The following is a 20664-nucleotide window of genomic DNA, read 5'->3' as shown; positions in this document are numbered from 1 at the left end:
TCACGGACTTCTCTTCCTCATCCCCCACAGTCCACATGTCACCAGGTCCTCAGTGAATTACCTCCCTACGAGTTTCTAAGCCTACGATGGGCTTCTTGTCACCCTACTGCCACTGTCTGGGCCCAGGCTTTGGCATCTCTTGCCTCCCACCTGGCCTCCCCACGTCACCCTCTTCTTCTCTGGTCTCCTCTCCATGCTGCCCGGAGTGGTACTTCTGCATCCCAGCTGTGATGAGGCCACGGTGCTCCTTAACCACTTGTGATGCCGATGACTGCCGTCAGAAACCCAGGCTCCCCAGGAAGGTGTAGGGGGTTCTGCCTTCTCCAGTGCTCCTACCCCTCCACGCAGAGCTTTGCCCTGACGCCAGCCACACTGCCTTGTGATCTTTATCCTGCTGCATGTCCGTCTTCCCCGCAGACAGGGAGCGCTTCAGGGCAAGAACAACACGTACTGTCTGTACCTCCCGTGCTTAGCATAGCGCTTGGCACGCAGTCTGCCCTCAATGAAAGCACACTGCATGAATGAGTGGATAAATAACAGTGAATAAACACGCCACTCGCCACGGCCTGCCTTCCAGGGTGTTGCCCTGACATCACCACACTCAGGACCTCACTTTCCAGGACCAGGCAACAGGTGAATTTGCTAACGCAGCAGGTCCACGGTCTGCATAGAACAAACGGCTCTCCCAGGGTAGCTGGCATTGCTCTGTCTGTGCTGCCGCTCCACGAAGCCCTCACGGCCTGCAGTCAGCAGGGCAGATGTTTGCCTTCGTGTCAGCCATGTGGCCTGGGAACTCAGAGACTGGCAGAGGCTTTGGGGCAGTTCCAGAAGGAGGGGAAGGAATCTGAAGGATGTTCCACCTCTGGCCACTCTGTGCCAAGATCTTCCACGTTGTTGCCTTCCTCTCTACCCACCCAGCTCACCCCCTCCCCAGATGGTGCCCACCTTCCTCTCCTTTTCCTATCCTCTTATCCCTCACCAGAAGCACCCCCCTGTCACCCTATCAGGCTGTCTCTACCTATTATTCTTTAAATAGCTAAACTCACAGAACTATGAGGCAGTACGAGGGAGGAGGGCAGGTGGACAGGGCCTGGGATTTGATCACAGCACTGCCATTAACTGGCTCCATGACCAAGAACAAATCACATTCCCCTCTAAGCCTCAGTTTCCCCTTTGAGCAAACCAAAGATCTGAATGTTCCAACTCCCTGTCAAGTGGTCGATTTATTTATCAGCCAAAATAATTCTTCCGAATTAAAGAAAACAAACAAACAGAGAGAACCATGTGTCTTTCTCTGCTTGTCCTGAAAGCCAGGATCTGTCTCTAATTCTGGGACTATCAGTTAGATCCCCCTCTGATCCTTGAATGAATGTCCCTATTTGGTGGCAATTTCCCTGTCCATATAAATTAGGGATTTGAAACACACTCACATATCTGTTCTTTCTTTTGACTTTAATAATTGGGTGACATAGGCCTTTATCATTCTCATCTTGCAGAGTGAGGCTCAGGGAGATGAGGGCTTTGTCCAAAGTCCCCCAGCTAGTCTGAGGGAGAAGCGAAACTGGCCCTGAGGACATACCACCACAGCTGGCCCAGGTGCTTGTGCCAGGAGCTGGCCTCACCTGGTAGGCAGACAGGATACTTTAATAAAACAACAGCACAAATCTCCCCACACTTTTCCATGAGCTTTCTTCATGCATCCAGAAACGCCCAGAGGTGTGGCACACACAGCCTCACGGGGGGCTGATGGGATGCCTCATTCCTAGAAGCCAGACTCTTTGCAGGCCCAACATTCCAGAGAACAGGCAATACTGAGCACCAGTCCGTCCAGGCACAGAAGCCTTTATTTCTGAAGATTCCAGCCCATTCTGCTATCCCAGGCCTCCAAGCCTTTGAACCCCATCCAGGACAGCAGAAGCTCTGCCGTACAAGACAGGGCAATGCCTCATTCTTCCTGGTCTCCCAGGCCCTGCTTACTGCAGGGATCCTTCTCTGAGATGCCCAGATGAGCCTTCTAGAGCCCTAGAAGAACAGCAGGGCTGCAATTCCAGGCCCTTTCCCAACCTGGCTCTCCCATGTGTTGCCCATGGTCTTGCAGTTACTTTAAGGACATACACATCCTGTCTTCCCAATTATACTGTAAACTCCTTAACAGAGGCCCCACAGTAGGACCTCTACAAGCACTTGTGCAGTGTACAACCTGCACAACCATTCACAACCCATGGCTTCCAACCATTCTTTGCATAGCATTTATCACCACTGTAATTAAATAACTAATTGCATAATTACTTATTCTCTCTCCACAGAATATAAATTCTCAGGGGAGGATCAGGCCCTGTTTGTCTTGTTCCCAAGCTGTAGCCTAGCCCCTGGCATAGGGTGAACAGAGCAGAGGCACTCAATAAATACCTGCTGGATTAACAAATACTTCCAGCCATTCACTCACGCATTTAATCTGAAGAAGAGTGAACCTGCCCTGGAGCTGAAGATGAGAGATCCGTCCCTAGCTCTACCACTGGCTCTACCACCTTGTGAGCCCTTGAGCAAGGCATTTCCGCCCCCCAGGTCGCAGTTTCCTCATCTATAAAATGGGGTGCAGGGTTAGACTTCCTGTGCCACATTTGCATGACCCCGAGAGGGAGTATCTCCTTAAATTTTGTACCCTGGGCACCTTGCCCACCTCACCCATGACCCGACCCTGGTTTTCCACGTTTTGCCCAGGCCTGGGCGTATGGGAAGTGCTCAGTATAGCAAGGAGAGAAGAGCTTCCAGGCCGGGTGGGTGACATATGCCAAGGTCGGGAGAGGAGTTACTGCTCCTGGACTGTATCTCTGGGACAGGAAAACAACCCAGGCTGCGATGCTTCCCCTGAGAGCCGAGCCTTCAAAGGGCTTTGGCATCAGCCTTGTTTACCTCTGGCCTGTGGAGGAGGAAGGAGGGAAGTGATTGGCTCAAACTCAGAGTCTGCAAGGGCCAGAGCCAGGAGCAAACCCCAGGCACCGCGTGTTCAAGTCTAGACCCCTTCAGCAGGCGACACAGATCCCGGCTCCCATGAGCTTCAACTGGCAGCGCCACACACAAAAGGGCAGGGGAGTGGGCAGCTACTTAGGGGGGATGGGCAGGAGCCTTGACTAGCAGAGGGTTTATGGAGGGGGTGGGGTAGCATTCTTGGCTGAGGAGACTCTGTCAGGGGTCTTAGCTCACTTTCCTATGTGTAAAGTGTCTGGCCAATGGAGACCCCTTAGAGTGAGGCACCAGAAGGCACAGGTCGGACCCAGGTGAAGCAAAACAGCATGTCCACAATTTTCCTCTGCTTCTGGGGCCCTCTGAGGTCCTCTCCCATTGCCGTCTCAGCCTCCCTGTTATACTGCCTGTATTAGTTTTGTAAGGCTGCCGTAAGAAATTACCACCAAATTCAATTTAACAAATTTATTATCTGAGAATTCTGGAAGTCAGATGTCCAAAATGGGTCTCACTAAGCTAAAATCAAGGTATTGACAGGGCGGCGTTCCTTTCTGGAGGCTGCAGGGGAGAATCTGCTTCCTTGCCTTTTCCAGCTCTGGAAGCTGCCCTCATTCCTTGGCTCATGGCCTCCTCGATGTCAGTCCAGTCCTTGTCCATCGCACCGCCCTGGTACTGACTCTTCTGCCTCTGTCCACCACACTTACAGGCCACCCTTGTGATTACACTGGGCCCTCGTGGAAAATCCAGGTTGATCACCCTGTTTTAAGGCCAGCTGATTAGCAACCTCAACTCCATCTGCTGCCTTAATTCCACTTTGCCATGTAACCTCACATAATCACAGGTTCCAGGAATTAGGATGTGGACATCTCTGTTGGGGGCATTATTCCACCTGCCACACTGCATGACACACATCTCCCCCACGCAGAGCTTCAGGAGCAAGGCAGCCCTGGAGGAGAGGTGGGCTGGCTGGGGGGAGGGGGAGGCAGCAGACACACACCCTCGGCTCCCGGCTGCCCGCTCAGCACACGGCGCCCTTGGAAAGCTCGTCACGTTTCCGCATTGAACCAGGCACAGGCATTTTCCACAGTGCACTAAGTGGGAAACCTCCCCTTCCTCACTCAGTGCCGCACTTGCTCTCACACTCCGCTCTCACGTCACCATGCAGGAGGTTCCAGCAGGTTCCAAGTGGGAGGCCCTTCCAGGGCTTGCTGAGGCCTTGGCAGAGGGGTGCTCTCCTCCTGCAACCTGGCTCCAGGTGGGGGAACACAGGTGCCTGGGTTTGCCCCAGGGGGCTGACTGTAGGGCTGGGGCTGGGCCCCCACGCCTCTGCACCACCCCAGTGAGCTTGGAGTCTCCTCCTCCTCCTCCCCAGCCCCACACCCTTGAGCTGCAGCTCCGTACAGTGTCCTAACTGCTCTTTCTCTGAACTCTTGCCACCAAATACTGAGATCTGCTGGACACTCTTGGCCTCTTATGGCAGAAGCCCACGATGCTCCGATCTTGCCCCTTCCTCAGGCCTCTGGGATGTGACTGGGCCCCTGCCTGGTGGTGCCCAGCTCCCGGCCCTGCCTCTGCCCCTGGTGAGCCCTGCCAGCCTGCACAGCCTTCCTGCCCTGGAAGTCCCATCTGGGAAGCTGGGCTCTTTCCCTACCTCCCCCAAAGTCTCCTCTTTCTACGAGTTTTCCTCTTAGAACATGATCTCACCCACTGCAGGGACTAAAAAATTTGCTGAAATATATAGAACAGCAAATGCCCAGGCCTCACTGTCCATACCACTCACTCATATGACAACGTGTCTCTACAGCCCTAAGAAATCTTCATGATTGTTTAATTCCTCATGTCTTCAGTCCTATTCTGTCAGAGGAAAACAAGAGAGAATGCACCTCCTACATGCTAGGCACCGTGCTAAGTATTTTGCATGAACTAGCTCGTTGAATGTTCTCAACTCAACTGTTAGCATCCACATTTTACAGAGCAGAAACTGAGACCCAGAGAAGGGACACAACTTGCCCAAGGTCACACAGCCTGAAAGCGGCAAAACCCAGACTGGACCCCTGTGTGCCAGACCCTAAAATCTGAGGCTGTAGCCACCATGTCACACCTGGGGTGGGGGACTATGAAGGAGACACATAGCCAATCGATGGATGATAAATGCTAAATGACATGTTTCCAGTTTGCCTCCTATAAAGCCCTGAGCAGCTGAAGACGTCTCCAATTTTGTCTCTTTGTATATACTAGGATTCGGTGTAAGATTTTATTTGGATTTTAAAAAAGTCAGGGGGATGGGGGGCTTCATTATTAAAAAATGTTTAGAGATCACTGGCTGTAGCCAGCCCCGTCCTTGTGTACCATTGACAAGACCAAGGCTCAGAAATGGAAGTGACTCGCCCAAAGGCAAGGTCTCAACCACTGAAGCCAGACAGCTCCTCTTGTTCCTCCTGCCTACACCTTGGAAAATCCACTGTATTCTCTACTCCGCCTTTTGCACCGCTTAGCTTAGATTTTAGAGTCCAATGTGGTGTGGGTCCTGGTTCTTGCTTCTACAGCGCGGCTCACCCGCTGGCTTGGCAGCACACGCTCAGGGTCTCTGTGTCTTGCTCTGCACAGCAGGGCCCGTGTGGCTGAGCTCGAGAAGGCACAGACCTGCTCTGGACCCGAGTCACCAGCAGTAATTTTGGGATCACGGCTAACGGTGCTGGGCCCTGAGCTGCAGCTACGGGGAGAGGAAAGAGCCCTGTATTTAGCATCAAAAGCCTCAAGCAGAGTCCCAGCTCTGATGCTCAGCGCTTTGTGGCCCTAAGCCAGCCGCTCGACTTCTTTGATAAAAATGTCTCCCACATGGGGCTGGTACGAGTTGAAATGAGGTAACACTTGTGGAAGTGTCGGAGGCAGGAGGATCCTCTGGGTTGCAGTGTCCCAGGCCCCACCTTACCCCACTGTCTGATTCTACAGCTGGGGGCGGAGCCCAGGAATCTGTATGTCCCCCAAGCCCCACTGTAATTCTATTGCAGGTAGGCAACAGACCACACTCGGAGAAATCCCTCTAGAAAGTGCTCAGTATGTGTTTGTTAAATAGATGAATCCTTGAACAGCTGCTGAGCTGCACATGGCTGCTGGAAGACACGGGCCAGAGGAAAAAAGTAATTTTCTCCAAATACATTTCCTGTGAAGTCCAAATGATGGGAACTGGGTTGGGGCTTCTAAGACTGGGAGGATGATGCAATAACAGCTTCCTTCTCCAAGGAGCTCTTCCCGTTAGATGGGGAGAGACCAGGCTGGAGGGGCATGCCCAGTGGCTCAGGGTCAAGCACGGGGGGGTGGGTAGGCTCCAGGGACGGAGTCCCCTGGGGACTGGTGCAGACCCTGTTCTCTTCAGCATCTCCACGAAGACAGGAAAGAACGAACTGAAAATATGCTCATTAAATCTGCATCTGGCACTCAGTTTGGCAGGGTTGCCAAAATTCTGTAAGACTAGAATTAAATTAGCAAATTGGAAGTAAAATGATTTTAAGCAGGCATGATGGAATTCATCAGGGCCAGGTGGAAGCTAGTGGGGGAAGGGAACCAGGAAAGCCCACATCCCCGGGGGTGGGAAAGCCTGGCCGTGAACGGAAACAGAAAAGAAACAAACCCGTGAGCAGAAATGACCCAAATTATTAAGATTTACCCTCGAGATGTGGTGGTGACAAAGGCGTCCCCATCCTGCAAGATGATGAGAGGCTCTTTTCAGAAGACAGGAGGTGTGGCTGGGCGACACCCAGTGAAGGATGGCAGCCCTTTAAAAGAGGGCCAAGAAGAAAAAGGACCCAGGGGACTGCCGGGGATGGAGAAGGGTGTGCTCTCTGATGGCCGCTCCTGAGGGCAGGTGCTTGGGTGGGGACACAGCATCCAAGTGTGTTGACGCCGCTGGAGGCACCATTGCATGTTTATTGATCTCCTAGTCTGAGAAAAACTGTGGCTGGACACGGTGGGGCAGGGGAGGCACAGACCCCCCAGAGGAAGGGAAAAAGGCTAGAAGCATTTACTGGGCACTTACAAAGTGTCAGGCACTGTGTACTGTGTTAGATGTTTGTCGAGTCTTATTATCTCATTTAGTCTTCACAATAATCCTGTACTCTAGAGATTTTTCTTCCTTTCTTTTTATTTTCTTGGGCTTTCTTTTTTTGTTTTCTCTATTTAAAAAAAAGTTGTTTAAATAAAGAAACACTTAAAGTAAAAAGTGGACAAGCCCTCTTTCACCTTCCCAAATCCTACTCCCCAGATGAACCTACCACTCATGGTTCACTGGGTATGTTTTCAGGCTGTTTCCATTAGCACAGAAACATATTTACATGTGCACACACATTTAATTGTTTAACATTTTCTGTATAAAAATGGAATAGTACTAAACATATCACACAGAAACCTTTCTCCAGTTAAGAATAGGTTCTGAATATCCTCCCATGTCAGGACCTGTAGGTTCACTTCTTTCTTTTTAAATGGCCACAAAGTATTCCACGGTACAAATGTTTCAGACATTGCCACTACTGGCCATTGAGGTCATTTCCAATTTCTCTTTACTATAAACAATGCTACAAGGGAACACCCTTGTATGTATTTATCTTTGTGTACATATATGTCTTTGTGTACATATATTTTTCTTTTCTTTTTCTTTTTTGAGACAGGGTCATGCTCTGTGGCCCAGGCTGGAGTGCAGTGGCACGATCATAGCTCACTATAATCTCGAACTCTTGTGCTCAAGTGATCCTCCTGCTTCAGCCTCCCTAGTAGCCAGGACTACAGGCTCACACCACCACACATGGCTACTTTTTTTATTTTTATTTTTTGTAGAGACAGGGTCTTGCTGAGTTGCCCAGGCTAGTCTTGAACTGCTGGGGTCAAGTGATTCTCCTGCCCTGTGCTGAGATTAGAGGCATGGGCCACCATGCCCAGCCTGTGTGCATATAGATTTCTACAGCTGGGGAATGGCTGGATCAACGTAGGTACAGTCAGCCCTCTATATCTGTGGGTTCTGTATCTGTGAGTTCACATCCATGGATTCAAACAACCATGGATCAAAAATACTTGTGAAAAAAATTCCACAAAGTTCCAAAAAGAAAAACTAGAATTTTCCATACGCCACGTACTACGTTGAATTCATGTGAATTGATGTAAAGTGATTATGTAGGCATTGTATTAGGTAATGTAAATCATCTAAAGATGATTAAAGTATATGGGAGAAGGTGCATAGGTTACATGCAAACACTATACCATTTCATGGCAGGGACCTGAGCATCTGAGGATTTTGGTATTCATGGGGATCCTGGAACCAATCCCCCATGGATACCAAGGGACGACTGTATACGCATTTATAATTTCACTGATGCCAATTTAGACTCCCAAGACCATTTGACCCTTGCCAGAACTAGATCTTTTTTTTTTTTACGTGTTTGCTATCTATAGGCAAAATAATCTCATTTTAATTTATAATCCTTTGCTTTTAAGTAGCTTCAGCATTAGTCATATGTTTATGAGCCATTTTTACATTGGGGTACTACCTGTTAATATCTTTCGTACATTTTTTAAACTTGGTTATGTTTTTAGTTAGTTGATGGATAATCATGCATAGCTCTCTGTGCACCAGGCACTGCTCTAGACTCCCCACAAACCTCACAGCATTGAATCAAGCCCTGAGAGGTGGGCACAGCAGCCCATGTTTATAGCAAGGAGAGGGATGCTTGGAGACTTCAGGTAGCTTGTCTGAGGTCACACACATTGGATGAAGAACCAGCTAAGCCAACCATTTCATCTTCAAATTAGTTGTTTTTGAAGCCTCCCCATATACTCCCTGCCATCTAACCCGTAGAGAAAGAAAATTCTCCCTTAAATTTTCCTTTATGTAATTTATCCTTTATTTGAAGAGTCTTTGGGTATTCTCATATGCCAGGTAAGGAAACTGAAGTTCAGGGTCTGACAAGAGGCAATCATAAAATGGAATTGGACCCTGCCCCCCAGCTCAGACACCGGACATTCGTGAGGATGTGCCCGGAGGAGTAAAGGGCAGGATCTGGGAGGTGGCAGGATTTACGCATGGAGGTGGTAGTCGGGGACAGTGGAGGCCGAGGTGAGGCCCAGGAAGGGAAGGGCTTTGAAAAGCAGGCCAGGCAGTTCACACGCCTCTCCCCGTGAGCATCACAGAAGCAGTGAGAAGTTGGGACCAGGAGTGGGGTGAAGAAATCACCATCAAATCCAAGGGTGTTCTCACCTCACCAGGCATTTCTACCAATCAGGCACCTTGACCGGGAAAGACATCTGCCCTTCAGGGTGACAAACACCCCTGTGCAGAAGCAAGTGCTGGGGGACCCCTGTGTGAAAACCATGCTCAACAATGGGGTTTGGGTCTTAAGCGGCATTTTTTTAATAAGCTTCTTTTTTAGCTCCTAAAACACTAATGTCACATGTGGGTTTCTGGGTTACAAACGCACCACTGATTTGTCACATGAGCTTGGTTACCCTCCTCTCAACGAACACACACACAATACTTCTGCCTCCCATGAGCACAACACAGAGGGAAGGGAGAAGCATCATTTGCATGCCATTTTTCTTCTGAGGAAAAAGAAATTAAGTTAACAAAATAGGAAAAATGTGAGAAATTGACATGCCGAAACTAACAAAACATGAAGAAACAAGTTTTAGAGCCATTGTTTATTCACTTTAAGTTTTTCAGCTTTGACCTCAGATAACTTTAGTGTTTCCCAAAATATTTTTCTATGAAACTCAGGCCCAGCTATTCTATATGTGCGTATATGTGTGTGTGTATATACACATGTGTGTATATGTGTATGCATATATATTTGTTCTCTGATCAGTCTTGGAAAGCCGCACCACAGTGCCCACCTCGACACACCCATATTCACAACACTTACACACACTGTCACACATACATACTTTTTTGCAGATTTCTAATACACTTTGTATATTATAGACTCCAAGAAGTCCTGTAGTATAAGGGCCTTTAAACTTTCCCAAATGTACAGGCTAAAGGACTTTGATTTCTCCCTGTAACACATCTTTGCATCCCATGGCACTTGTGTTTTACAAACACACAGTGGGAAATGCTGGACTTCTTTATTCACAAGATCAGAGCTTGCTTAAAATAAAGGTCCCATCTTGGAGTGGACTGCCTACCCTTTTAAATACTAGATACTTTCTAACAGACACAAGATGGTGGTTTCCTGCCCCCCGGAGCATCTTTCGCCTCTCCTAGACTTCAGGGAGACACCAAATGCCTGCATGCCAAGGCAAGAATGTGTGGAATGGCCACAGCCCTTGGAAAACCAACAGGAGACCAGGTCTCCCAGACAGGCTAAGCAGTGTGGCTCGACCCTTGCACAGTGAGCCTGGACCAATCACTGGCTCAGTGGTTTGCAGCAGGAAGGTCTCCAGAGACTCACGTAGGCCAACTCACTTGTTTTGTGAATGGGGAATCAGGCGCCAAACATCAGAACCCCTTGGCCCTTGATCTCTTTCCTTCATTCCATGAGACATCTCTCCCTAGGCCTAAATGTTTTCTACTGTAAAAGAAAATCAGATTACTTTTTTTTTTTTTGAGACAGGGTCTCACTCTGTGCCCAGGCTAGAGTGTGCAGTGGCATCATCATAGCTCACTGCAACCACAAACACCTGGGCTCAAGCGATCCTCCTGCCTCAGCCTCCCAAGTAGCTGGGACTACAGGCACATGCCACCGGGCCTGGCTAATTTTTCTATTTTTTATAGAGACGGGTTCTTACTCTTATTCAGGCTGGTCTCAAACTCCCGACCTCAAGCAATCCTCCCCCTTGGCCTCCCAGAGTGTGTTAGGATTACAGGTATGAGCCACCGCACCTGGCCAGAAACCCAGATTACTTTTAATGGCCTTTTACGTTCTCTGACTCTGTTCTCACTACCTTGCAGCTACTCCTTCCTAGCCATTAGTCACTACAATTTGTATAGTCACATGATATAGCTCCACAAATAAAACTAGGTCTCCATCTGTCTGTTATAGCACCAAGTGAAAATGAGTTGGTGAACTTCCACCAAACACAAAGGGTGTACTGGGTGTAGCCTAAAATATAGGTTATATGGTATACTTGAAATTCACTTGGGAGCAGTCCCTGGAGAAGACATATCCAAGAGAACATTCCTTTGCCAGTGTGGATACAGGCACTACTGCTCCATGACTTTGCTCCTTCTCACACAGGCACCTTGGGGACATATGCTTGGGGTGACCAGCAGCAGAGATTTAATTACTTAATGACCCTTTATGGCTTTCCTAAGCAGCCCTGAGGAGGCGAGCTAGAAGGAGTGGATGTGGACTCATTCATTTATTTTTAAATAAAATTTTCATTTTGGAATAATTTTAGATGGACAGAGAAGCTGCAAAGATAGAACAGAGACCCCATATACCTCCCACCCAGTTTCCTTAATCTTAACATCTTACATAAGATGGTATATTTGTCAAAATGAAGAAATTAACATCAGTATATTACTATTAATAGTAATGAAACTGCAGATTTTATTTGTATTTCACCAGTGTTTCCACTAATGTCCTTTTTCTGTTCCAGGATCCAATCTAGTATACCACATGGTATGCAGTCGTCATATCTCCTTAGTCTACGGATTTACTGTTGTTTCCAAGAAATAAGTCTCATCCTCTACTGCTGTGGTCCCCACCCCCCAGGCTGCAGACTGGTACTGGTCTGTGGCCTGTTAAGAACTGGGCCACAAAGCAGGAAGTGAGCAGCGGGTGAGCAAGCAAAGCTTCGTCTGTATTCACAGCTGCTCCCCATTGCTTGCATCACTGCATAAGCTCCGCCTCCTGTCAGATCAGGGTGGCATTCGATTCTCATAAGAACGCAAACCTTACTATCAGCTGTGCATGTGAGGGATCTAGGTTGTGCGCTCCTTATGAGAATCTAATGCCTGATGATCTGAGGTGGAGCTGAGGCAGTGATGCTAGTGCTGGGGAGCAGATTATCATTAGCAGAGAGGTTTGACTGCACAATAAATGTATGCAATTGAATCATCCTGAAACCATCACTGACCCCCCTCCCCCTGCAAATCCTGGTCCCTGGAAAAATTGTCTTCCATGAAACTGGTCCCTGGTGCCAAAAATGTTGGGGACTGCTGCTTTACAGCATGCAAGGTGCTGTGCTGAGTAGCATGGTGGATCCCAGCTGCCCTGCAGGGAGAAACACAGTGTCCAGTGGGCAGCACATCTGGGTTTGAGTGTCTCTCTGCCCCTCATTTGTCATACTGTCCTGGGCTCGTCACCCCACAGCTCTCAGATTCCTCACTTGCCATATGGAGATAATACCTTCTGCCTCGTGAGAGTGCTGAGTGACATAGTCTGCATGGACAGGCATTCTGAAAGCTTAAAGCCCCATCCAACACTGATCACCATTATTACTATTATTGTTGCTCTAACAAATACCCTGAAGTAGACTTATACTGTTTCTAAAGCAGGACAGCCCTGAGCTGGGTGGCTGAGGTGACCATTTCAGCTTCCAATGAGACATTTCCATAGGCTTCCATGTACCCCATAGGGAAAGGAAATTCTCCTTAGTCTATTCCTTTATGGCTATGCTCATGGGTCATCTTATCAATGATAACTTCTCTGACCACCTACATAAAAGAGCCCCTGAATTCCTACCCTGGCATTCTCAAACTTTTCACCCTGCTTTATGCTTCTCCATGGCACTGACCCCATTTGACACTTGACATGTTCCCGGGTTCCTTTGTTTGTAGCCTGCACCCCTCCAGTAGTTTATATGTCCCACGAGAACCCTGACTCTGGGCTGATTTGGTCGCTGGTGTACCCCCGTGCCCAGAGCAGTGCCTGACACTTAGTGAGTGCCCAACAGACACCTGCTAACCAAACGCCTGCATGCTCGGTTTCACTCTGCAACCTCTTGCCTCCACCCTGGTGACCTGAAAACTCTTTACAGCCAAACCTACTGTTAAATTTAAGAAGAGAAAAGCTGTTTGGGAAGCAGGTGGCTTGGAGCCCTTTGGGTCTTCTATAAGAAAGAAAAAAGGTAATGCCTTTCTTTTAATTTAATTTAATGCCATTAATGTTCCTTTTCCTGCCTCCTCTCCCATGAGTGGCTCTACCAATTAGAAACCACAGTCTCTTCCTTTCTTCCTTGTCCAGAGCCTGTCTGCTGGCCTCTCCACACAATCAATTCCAACGGAGTCCAGGCCTGAAAGAGCTGGTAAAATCCCCGTGCCCAGCCAGTCCGCTCCGTTACTGTACCCACACAGCACCTGCACATCAAAGGCCCACGGCCTCCTCAGAGCAGGAAGAAACTCCGCTGCAGACAAGGACACTGTAGTTCAGAGAGGGGAGGGAACTGGCAAATGACACACAGTGACTTAGTGGCAGGTCAGACACACAGTGACTTAGTGGCAGGTCAGACACACCACAGTGACTTAGTGGCAGGTCAGGGACGGAACCCAGGACTTGCGGCTCTGCACCATGGCCCTGATGCCTTTGTGGGCTGGAACCACTTCCCCATGCCCACCTTTCACCAAGGGACCTGTGCTGATTCCCTTGAGCTCCAATCTGACTGTCTGCCTACACCTGACCATTCCTGGGTGTTTGAACTTGGGCAGCGACGGGTTGGGATGACTCTCCAAAAGCAGCCATGTGCAAGAGGGCAGAGCTAAGGGCCAGACAGAAAGGAAACGGGGGTCACATTTGTTGACAGCCAGGTACTTTATATGATCATCTCACCTAACAGTCACAGTGCCCGGCAATGCAGGTGCTCCCACCATATTTTATAAGTGAGGAAAAAACACAGAGAACTAAAGATGCAGCAAACTGCACAGCAAGTAGGGGCAGGACCGGTGTCAGAGGGGCGTCCCTTCTGGCAACGAAGCCCTTGTTCCCTCTGCCCAACAGCACTAGAGAGGGCTGGGTCCTTAAAACGACAACATATTCCTCTGGTGAAGCAACCAGAGTGATCCTGTTCTTGAGTTGAGGAAACTGAGACCAGGGGAGAAAATGCAACCTGCCCGCCGCCACGTGGCTAGTGGGCGGAGGGACCTGCTAGACCTGGAGCTGCTTGAGGACACAGGTTCTCTCCTGGTGCTGAGGCCACAGCTGAGCCCCGGGGAGGACTCAATCCACTGCTGACTAAACGAATAAATGACAGAGTGGGGTGAGAGGCCCAACCTGCCGAGACACCCGCAAGCCAGGTGCCACCTCCCAACTGCCCCACACGTTAGCCTTGGGGACAGGAGACCAGGCTGACGAAGGTGAGGGCAAGACCGAAGCCACCACTGACCTCCCCAACTCACACCCCCTCTCTGAGCCCATTGCCCCATCAGAGCTGTGGGAAGCGAGGCTGGCCTGGTCCCCACTCCGCCCTCAGCTGTGCACCAGAGCCCGAGCCCTGCAGGGAAGAGCTGGTCCTTCCTCCGCCCAAGGCCTGGTGTTTACCACACGAAATGAACCCTCCTCCTCCCAGAAGGCTGGTGTTTGGAGCAAACACCGATGGGTCCATTTTGTTGACCCCTTTCGTAGTAGCCAATTTGCAAGACTGCAGTTTTAACAGTCATTAATTTTTCATAATAATAACAAATTGTTTATGTTTGCCTACCACATGCCAGGCACAGATATCTAATGAGATATCTGACACAGGTGGTCTCCTGTCATCCACAGAGCCACCTGTAGGTAGGTGTGAGCATTGCCATGTCACAGATGAGGAAAGTGAGGGTGAGGAGAGGCAAAGGGGCTTGGCCGGGGTGCACGGCTCGAACGCAGGAGATGCAAACGCAGGTCTGGGGAGCCCCATAGCTGGTGCTCCTGCCATGCAGCTGCTGTGGGCCCGGGACAAGGGGGTCACAGCTAAGCATGGATGGAAATGGGGGACAGATGGAAGCCCTGCCCGACTCCCTGGGCGCCCAGCTGACTGGCCTCTCATCCCCAGGCAGAACGCCGAGCACCAGGGCACTTACTTCTCCACAGGCCCACACGCCCTTCCCAGAAGCTCTGGTCAGACCATCAGCGTGGAACTTGGAGCCCCTCTGTTGAAAGCCCTCAGGTGACAGCGACAGGCACCCCTGATTAAGAACATCTGCTCTCAGTTTTCAGGAGACCATTTTCTCACATCTATTCCCTCTTCTGGAAAGTTCCAAAATGTTTCTTAAGAAATTTGTTCATTGGTTTACAAAGAATATCAGGCCTCCGAACCCCTGAGGTCTTATAATTCCAGGATTCTTAACGACGCGATAATAATTCTGATCCTCCACACATGGGCTATGAAGGTTCGTCTTTACTAACCATGATGATTATTCCCAAACACTGTGACGTTTATGAAAAGAACTCTGGGGTGCACAGGCCTGGGTTTGAGTCCTAGCTCTGCCCTTTTCTAGTGACCTTAGGAAAATCGACTCAACACAAAGCTATTAAAAGCCTACCACGCACCCGAAGCCCTGGGCCGGGAAGACCAGGGATACAGCAGTGGACAAAAGGGTCACAGTCTCTCTTGGCTCTGAGTTCCTCATCTGTAAAATGGGAAGCAACTGTTACCAAGTGCCTGCCACATGCTGAGCCCTTGACCGGCAGGCTTTCACTTCACCCCACCAGGAGCCTCGGGAGCTGGGCTCTCCTGTAATCCCACCATGCAGGGGAGGAAGCAGGGCCTCAGGGAGGTGAAGTGGCCTACGCGGGCCTGTGGCAGTGTGTGGCGGTGTCTGAGCTCTCTCCACCTCCCCCTCCCTGCCACTTGGCAGATTAGTCCACAGAGTGAACAGGATAATAGGAGAGAGTGCTCTGCAGCCGATCAAGAACCGCACAGATGTATGACATCATGGTTATTAATAATGGAAGCAGCACAACTAATTCACCATCCCTCCAGATGGACCACCTGAATTGTCTCAAACCTCTTGCAAACAAGCCATCGAATTCTATAATGGTAGAGCTGGGAGGGGCCTTAAGGGTCCAATCCTTTCCTCATTTACAGGGGTGGGGAGTGGACAAAGTGGGGAGAGCAGCCCTCTGAGAGAGCAGAGGCAGCCCTGCCCCCCCTCCCCGCCCCCAGAGCCCGGCATGCACCGAGCTTAGCTTTACTGATTGAACCAGGAAGATAATCAGGTCCCTGATCAAACGTCAGCAGTTACCCCCTCCAAAGGGTGCTGGCAAGAGAATCAGCAGTGAGCTGCAGTGTGGCCTCTTCCTGGTCCCTCAGTCCAGCTCCTTCCTTTGTACCTGCTGTTCTTCTGCTGGGAACATTCTTTTCCCAAAGCTTTGCATGGCTGTCACTTTCTCATCATTCAAGTCTCAGGATAAATGTCAACTCCTTGGCCAGGCGCAGTAGCTCACACCTATAATCCTAGCACTCTGGGAGACCAAGTCAGAAGGACTACCTGAGGCCAGGAGTTTGAGACCAACGTGGGCATCATAGCATTTGGGCAACATAGCATCTCTACAAAAAAAATTAGCTGGGCGTGGTGGCACATGCCTGTAGTCCTGGCGACTTGGGAGGCTGAGCCAGGAGGATCACTTGAGCCCAGGAGTTTGAGGTTGCAGTGAGCCATGATCATGCCACTGCACTCTAGCCTGGGCAACAGAGTGAGACCCTGCCTCAAAATAAAACAAAACAAAACAAAAAAATGTCAACTCCTCAGCAAACTCTCTGGGCCCCATGTTTAGCTCCTCCCATTCCTCCCTGACATTCTCCATCACACTGCCTTATTGAGTTTCTTCATAGTGTATATCACTGTTTAGCTTTATCTTGTTCATTACTATTCATTATCTCTCTTTCCACTGGAATGCAGGCTCCATGAACGAGGGGATTAAATTGTTTTCATTGCTGTAATCCCAAGAATGGTGTCTAGGGCCCAGCAGGCACTCAGCAAACATGTTCAGTGAATTCTCCTGGATGTTGGCCTGGGTCATGGCCATCTTAGCAACCAGCAGACACTCACTCACTCATTCAATAAATGCTTATTGAACCTTTCCTCTGTGCCAGGCATTCTGCTAGGTGCTGGCATCCTTGCCCTCACAGGGCTTTGATAGTTGATTAAAACAAACAACACAGTAGAAGCCAGAGCTTTAGCTGTCCCATCATCATGTATGACCAAAGGATAGTTGACCAATATCAGCAAATACGGCAGAAAATGGAAAACATCAGGAGACACAGAGGAAATGCAGCATTGGGTTGGCCTTGCAAAGGCTTCCAACATGCTCAGTGCTCATCTTGGGGAACTAGTGCCAGGCACCCCCACCAGCTCTTGGGGATATGGGGACAAAGACGCATGCCCATTGCCATGACTGCCTCTTGGCTGCACCCTAGAACACAACAGGGTGGATGTGTGTGTGAGAGTTTGTGTAGGAGCAGATGTGTGAGTGTGAACAAGTGTACACGATCGAGTGTGCAAGAGTGTGTAGGAGTGTGCGCATGTGTAGGACTGGATGTGTGTGTGAAAGAGTACAGGATAGAGTGTGTGAGAGTGTGTGGGAGTGGGTGTGTGAGTGTATGTGCATGTGTAGGAGCAGACATGTGAGAAGTGGGTGTTTGAGTGTGTAGGAGTGCACGTACGTGTGCATGTGTGAGGGATGACTGTGGTACCATTACGGAGCTCTTCACCACAGGTTCACATCTGGTTGAACTCTACATGCTAAAGTCCCAGACCAACGGCATATAGACGGTACCTGATCATCACTTAGACCATTCAATAATAAATCATTTAAATCTTTATGTTTTTGAAATATATTCTGCAGAGTGCCCACATAAAGCAACAAGACTGGTTCTGGAAGAGAATTCTCAACTTCCAGATATAATTCAATGAGGTGAGGGAACTGGATGAGAAGTCTGGGTTCTGGTCCCTGTTTTACCACTAATTACTGGGTGATGTTGGGCCACTGTTTAGCTGTGTGATCTCAGATGAGCCACTTAACTGCTCTGGGCTTCTGCTTCCTCTCCATTAAGACAGGACAATTAGAACTTAGCTCTCAAAGTCTGGTTGCAACTGCACAACACCACATCATTGGGCAGCCCTCCGAAGCACTGTTTCCTCAGAGAGCAAGGGTATGTAATGTGAAAATGGCCCTAGATCCAATTAGAAAAATGTTGGATTTGAGAAAGTTAAACAGGCTCTTTAACTGCAGGACTTCTCAGAGCCTTTAACTTGCTAATATGGATTGTGATTAGCCAGAAGATGATAAAGAGCTGGCAGAATTTGCCATACTTCAAACAGGGAAACCTTTCAAACAGGGAAACCTTTACTCATGGAACAGCTTTCAGAACTAATGTTCCATGGAACATGCTGGGAAAATCTGCTAGCAGGCACACAGGACACTTATTAATGCCTTCTTTTTTGCAGATGATGGAACAGAAATGGTGTTCTAAGTCACAGAGCAGAGCCCTGACAAACACCAACCAGAAATCATCCAAACCACAGTAACTGGCATGTGCACAGCGCTTTACATTTACAAAACATTTTTACTTATATGATCTCAATTCTCTCTGACAACACACCTCTGATGACACTCATCCCCATTTTTCAGATGATAAAACACAGCCTGAAAGAGATTAAGGGAGCTGCCTAGAGCCAGTTAAGGGATGGACCCATAACTTGGCCCTATCAGTTTCCCCTATGTCCTTCATCAAACTACCAATAATCACATTTTTATAGAAAAACAATTGTGGCCACTACGCAGAGACCCCCCACAAGATTCCAAGCCTGATGCCATCTGCACCTGTTCTGCAGCCACCGGCACTCCTGTCTGGAGCCCAAGCACCCTGCATGGTGAAGAGGGGACCAGGAGGGTGTTCCCAGAAATGCCCAAGGAGTAGGAGCCGCTCTGCAAACACCCAGGCTATGAGGCAGGAGTAGCTCTCTGCCAGTCGCCACACCCTCCTGATTAAGCCAGGTACAGTCCCCCTAGGAGGTAGCTCCAGTGCCAGGTGCCATCACGCAAGGAGGAGGGGGGCTCGGGAAGAGCCAGAGCTATGCCAGTTGAACTCACTCCCAGTGAGCCCGGAGAGCCCAGGGCTGGTCGCTCTGACCGTCTGAAACTGCCAGGGCCTCCAGGGGGAAGCGCCGCCAGGGCTGCCAAACCCATTCAGCAGTTCCCATGGGCTGTGCCGCGTCCCACCGTGTGGCAGTGCGAAGGGTGAGCGCCGTGGCTGGCTGCCTGAGGGTCTGCGCTGGACACAGAAGGCTGTGCACGCCAATGGCTGTGCCAGGCGCGAGTGTGCTAGAGAAGTGTGTGAACGCGGGAACGCTTGTGTCACCCTAGGGTGGTGACAGAAGTAGTGTCTGAGAAACGCTGGCAGAGAGCATGTGCATCAGGCAACCGCAGGCTGCGGAGAAGCCGGGGTCCCTCGCACCAAGGGTCCCGGGAGTTGGCACCGACGGGCTCCTGCACGCGCGCCCGCGCCCAGCCCTCTCCCACCGGCGCGGCTCCCTCCAGCCCCCGGCTGCCCTCCCGGCGATGCCCGGCTCCGAGGCTGCCAGGCCGCGGCGCGGGCGCGGCGCGCGGGGCGCTCACTGCTTACCTGCGGCGGCCGCGGCTCCGCTGCTCCGGGCTGGGCTGCGCCGCGCTGGACTGGGCTGCGCCGGGCTGCGCGCCCGGCCTCCGCGCGGCTCGGCAGCGCCCGCGCGCTCGGCTCCGCCCGGCTCGGCTCCGCCCGGCGGTGCCCCGGGCGCTCGCTGGCGGCCCACGCGGCGCGGTGTGGGCGCGGGGCGGGCTGGCGGGCGGGCGCCGGCGGCGGGCGCGGCTCCGGGCCGCCCCGCGGCCGCTTGGAAGCTCCTTATTTGGGCAGTGATGTCAGGGGAAGTCGCAGGGGCCGGACCACCCACTTCTTTCCATTCAGTCCCCAGAGTTTCCTGTCGCCGAGCCCGGGGACCCCGCTGCCTGCCCGGGGCGCCTCTCCCGCCCGCTCGGCTTCGCCGCCGGTCTCCCTGGGATGCCCTCGCGGCTGGGGTCGCAGCTGGGCCGGGGCGCGGCTGGCGGCTGCTGGGGAACGGGCTCCTCGTCGGGGAATCCCCAGCTCCTGGCGACCTCGGGGAGGGTCTGAGCGGAGGCCTCCTCGGTGACAGGCCGTGTCACTCCGGGCGCCGCCCCTCCCTCCGCGCCCGCCCCGGCTCCCGCGCTGTCATTTCCTCCTGGGCCCTCTGGGGAGGGCAGTCAGGGAAGCCCGGGTCGCCGCCGCTGGGGCCCTGCCGCTCAGCGCCACGCCTTGGCCGCACCCCGGCCCGGCGGGCGTCCATCGCAGTCCCCAAAGTGCGCGCTCCCCGCCTTCCTCCGAGGTGCCAGCCCCGCTCCGGGAAGCCCGCGCCTCCCCACGCGGGAATCCGCTTTAATGAGCTCTGGGCGGGGCGGGCCTGCTGGGGCCTCCCTGGGCTCAGGCCTGGGGTGGGGGTGGGGGACACCCCGGGGCTTCCCAATACCCTGACTTTACCAGAAGCTGCATGATCCCAGGATTTGGGCCTGAGTCACTGTGAGCCTTGCTCTGGCCAGGACCAAGCGCACTGGAGCCAGCCCCCATCCAGGCCCCCACCAGTCTAATGGCTAAGACCTCCAGCCCTCATCATGATCTATATTTTGCAGATGCCTATCCTGAGGCTTAGACATCTCAGATTTGTCAGAGGTCAACCCTCTGCCATAGTAGAACCAGGGCTGACCCTGGGTTTGGCTGACTTCATGAACAGCCCCAGGGGCAGGTAGT

The 20664-nt window shown here is 51.2% G+C and overlaps 1 protein-coding gene across 1 annotated transcript in view; it reads right to left on the bottom strand.

Annotated features, from left to right (window-relative positions):
• Positions 1 to 19547, bottom strand: part of HIVEP3 (HIVEP zinc finger 3) — a 130590-nt gene extending 111043 nt beyond the window's left edge. The window contains 1 exon segment of the mRNA XM_045548086.1: positions 19492 to 19547. The gene's annotated coding sequence lies outside the window, so the exon portion shown is untranslated.
• Positions 19548 to 20664: the final 1117 nt, after the last annotated feature.

This window comes from Lemur catta, chromosome 3, assembly GCF_020740605.2.
Source record: "Lemur catta isolate mLemCat1 chromosome 3, mLemCat1.pri, whole genome shotgun sequence".
Lineage (NCBI taxonomy): Eukaryota > Metazoa > Chordata > Mammalia > Primates > Lemuridae > Lemur > Lemur catta.
The sequence above is the reverse complement of the archived record's forward strand: the minus strand, read 5'-3'. Positions and strand labels throughout refer to the sequence as shown.